Raw genomic sequence first — 4,240 nt, 5'->3', positions numbered from 1 at the left:
TCATGATCCACACAATCAAAAGCCTTTGTGTAGTCAATAAAGCACAGGTAAACATCTTTCTGATATTCTCTGCTTTCAGCCAAGATCCTTAAAAGGGGTTATAGTCCAGTCAAATTGGCTTCCTGCAGAGCCTTGCAATTTATAGGACCTTAGGTGGAATCCTGAGCCCCATCCAGAACCTTCTGAGGTGTGACATTCCCACTTGAAAAGACAAGTGGACCAGCCTAGAACAGCTAGAGAAACAGAAGATATTTCTTAAAAGAAAGACCAGCAGGAAAAATCCAAAACAAAAATGGCAGTCTGATTGGCTACTACCAGAACAAGTAAGTTGTTTTCTGGGAGCCATCAAGGCAAGTAATCAAGTCCCTTCAAGACAACCCCCCTTGCAAGACTGAAACTCAAAGGGAACACATGAGCAGGCATGTAAGCTTGCTGGAGACCATGTTGGTAACCTGGTGAGTGGAAGAGGGAGAAAGGAGGCAATAAACGTATGAGTTGAGTCGACCACGTTCCATAGACTCCCATCTACCTGGAGATGAGATAGAGAAGAGGAAGGGCTGGCTGGTCTGATGTGTGGTGAGACTTATGGACTCCTGAGCCCATGGACAAGGGCATAGCCACAGAGGGATAAAGCTGAGCATGAAGCACCTAGCTGATATGAAGTGAGGGGAGACACACAAGAACCCCCAAACTTATAGACAGTACCTATTCAACCTAACTTCAGTGAATGGTCAGAACTTGACTAGAGGGATATAAAACAAATTTTTTTGATAAAGGAAACAAGTGTAAATTGCTACAATTTGTTGAACTTGACCTGTACTTATTGATGTAGTAGCTCAAAATACCAACTGAGAGGGAAGGAGTCTTAACATCAAGTATTAATCCTATCCCCTTTGTATACAGGGTTGATAGGGATCAGCAACTTAGACATCAGCTACCTAAAATGGGTGTGGGGAGACTATAAAGGCAGGAAGTGACTGGCTTACAAGTTTTCAAGAGGCAATTTAGTTTCAGAGTGTGAGTGGGAAGGTAGAATACTCACTGAATAGTATTTATCTTGTCTAGATGGGTCTGGTGAAAAGAGATGGGGATAAGATTCTTATGATTCAAAAGTGAGTAATTGTTATCATGATTAGTTGTGATTGTCACAACTGTAAAGGCAGAAGTTTTGTAATAAAAAGAGGAGAGGAGTTAATTTTACAGTCCAGGAACAGTGGACTCTATGACCATCAAGGCAGAAGAGCACTAGCAGAATGCAGGACCCTATCCAAAGAAGCAGTGACACCAGAGATGGAGAGAGATGAGAACATGAAGAAATAGAGCAGCTGAGGACTCTAGACTCATGGAAAGAGAGATGCTGTGCATTTGTGGCCAGGTGCTGGTGGCCAGGAGACAGGCTCGCAGAATGTGCCCTTTGATCATTTAAATGATTATATATTCCTGATTTTTTTTTTTGCACACCCCCCCCAAAAAACAGAGGAAATAGAAGCAAATACTTTTGAATGATGATACACAGAGGAGATTATAATCATTGCAATGAGGTTATGAATGAAAAATTGATGTTCCTTCATGTAAACTATCACTCAATTCACAATTAAAACAACAACAACAACAACAAAAACACAAGTGAATACATTCAATATGATGATTTCCAGATTAAGTCCCCATCAGACCAATACAGCTAATGTTGAGCAAATGCTCACTAATGGCTTAGATGGATGAAATGCTGTTGTTTTTAGAATTAAAGTGGTAAAGTGGAAAGGAAAAGGGATTTGGAGTGAGATGTACTTGAATAAATATCCTGGCTCTGTGAGCTATTAGGTAAAATATTATTCCATTAGAGATGCCAAAGTATATTCTTAATATTGACAAATATAATAATGAAAACATTTTGGGGAGCTTTAATTGGTATCTACCGATCTACCGACCTTTCTACCTATTTATCCACATGCATATACACCATGCTATTCATCTTCAAAATGGGGTAATAATGCCAAAATGACAGTTATTGTGATGATGAAAATGAGAAATAATTTATGTAAAATAGTTAGCACTTTGTTGCTTAAAGTAAATACCTATTTCACTTGGTCCTGGATTATTTTTCCAATTGTCTTCATCCTAATCATTCTAGACAAGGGTTTATCACTTCAGCACATTGACATTTTGGGTTGGATAATTGTTTGTTTTGGAGGGATGACCTGTGTATTGTGGCATGCAAATTGACTCCAGAAATTGACAAATGTCCCCTGGGGGGCACAATTTTTTTCCCTTGAAAGTCTCTGTTCTAGGCCTTCCAAGGGCAGGAGGTCATTCATAAACCAGAGATAGTTACAAGCCACTTTGTACCAGTCTTAAGGAATTACACATGATCCAGAAGACACAAAGAAGACATTCCAAATAGATGTTACTTCCCTGCCAGAAAAAGGCAGAGTCTATGCTATGGTGAATCCAGGGTTTAAAAAAGCTTTTCTTACTCCAAAATTTACTCCTGAATGCATGACCAAATAATGTCACTATATTTTACCTATATACGTAACTACCTATCATTAGGGTAGAAAATGATTTTGGACTGAAGCTATCTCCATTGGCTGGTGTGTCACTAATGCTGGCCTTGGTGAATATAGTCACTACATTATTATCATTGTTTTTTAATTTACTTGATTAAATTGAATTAATATTTTGGTTAACTGATTAAATGATCTCTGAAACTAACTGAATTTGAGAGTACTATTTGCTTGAGCCTGAGACTAAATTACAATAGTCATAAATGGATTTGAAGTAAGATACAACATTGTGACACATTTGGCCATTTAAAAATTGTTGTTGTTGTTGTTAAGTGTCATTGAGTCAGTGAGTCTGTATAGAACAGACCTATCTACCATGAACCGGGTTCAGCTGATTGTGTGTCAATGAGAAAATAAGCTATATACTACAGTATTAGTTTCTAAGGTAGAATCACTACCGTTCCTCCACTTGGTACCATAGGCATATTTGTACATCCTTTTCCAGTGTTACATTTACCCAAGGGGGGAAAAAAAAAGCTCAGTGTGATGTGGTTTTTCTGAAATATATCTATTTCCTGTATATCAGATTGGGGTGGGAAACTCTGTATGTAGCACATCCATCTTTATGTTGAAATTTAATCTATATTAAAAGCTGTAGTCTTTGTTCTTCATCAGTAAATACTTCAAGGAAGACCAAAGAAGAATCTATACCTATGTATTACAGTGTTGGCAAAGTATATAAATTATACCTTGGAATACTTGGTAAAGCGAAGGGTCAGTGAAGAAGAGGAAAACCCCAATGCGATGGATTGGCACAGTGGCAGCAGCAACGGGCTCATCAAGGGGAGCAACAACTGTGAGACTGGAGCAGGAATAGGCAGGCTGTGTTTCATTTGGTTGCACATAAGGTTGCTATGAGTTGGCATTAACTGGATGGCACCTACCAACAACATGGAATGCCAGAAGAACCAGAGTATCTGTGTGGGAAGAAGTACAGCCAGAATGCCATTTAGAAGTCAGGATGGCAAGACATTTTTCACATACATTGAACGTGATATCAAAAAGTACTAGCTTCTACAGAAGGACATCATGCTTGGTAGAGGGTCAGAAAAAAAAAACCAAGAACAAACCAGGAACACTTTCAATGAGAAGGATGAACACATTGGCTACAACAATGGGCTCAAGTACAACAATAATTTTTAGGATGCCACGGCCAGGCAGTGTTTCACTCAGTTATACACAATGTAGCTATGAGTTGGAAATGACTCCATGGCACCTAGCAACAACAACAACTTGTCTGTCAGTATGTTAATTGCAGTGGCTTGTTGATTGCTGTATTGTTGGTAGCTATGCCACAGGTATTTAAAATATCTACTGGGACATCCATGGTGGACAGTTTTCAGTGGAATTTCCAGAATATCACAGACTAGGAAGAAAGAGAAGCAGACCACTTCTGAGGGTCTAGCCTTTTTAAAACCTTATGACAGCAGCAGAACATTGTCTGATAAGAGTGCTGGAAGATGAGCCCCTCAGATTGGAAGGCACTAAAAATATGACTGGGTACAGCTGCCTCCTAAAGAAGAGTTAGCCTTAATTATGTGAAAGGAGCAAAATTTTGGGGAACGTCATCTTCTAATAGGGTACAACTCAAAGTGAGAAGAAACAGTTTCAAACATCCATTAATAATCAGACAGTGGATTGTGTGACTTGTAAGAAACGTGAAGCGGAAACTTGAA

Source organism: Chrysochloris asiatica, unplaced genomic scaffold (genome assembly GCF_000296735.1).
Source record: "Chrysochloris asiatica unplaced genomic scaffold, ChrAsi1.0 scaffold00033, whole genome shotgun sequence".
NCBI classification, from domain to species: domain Eukaryota; kingdom Metazoa; phylum Chordata; class Mammalia; order Afrosoricida; family Chrysochloridae; genus Chrysochloris; species Chrysochloris asiatica.
The sequence above is the reverse complement of the archived record's forward strand: the minus strand, read 5'-3'. Positions refer to the sequence as shown.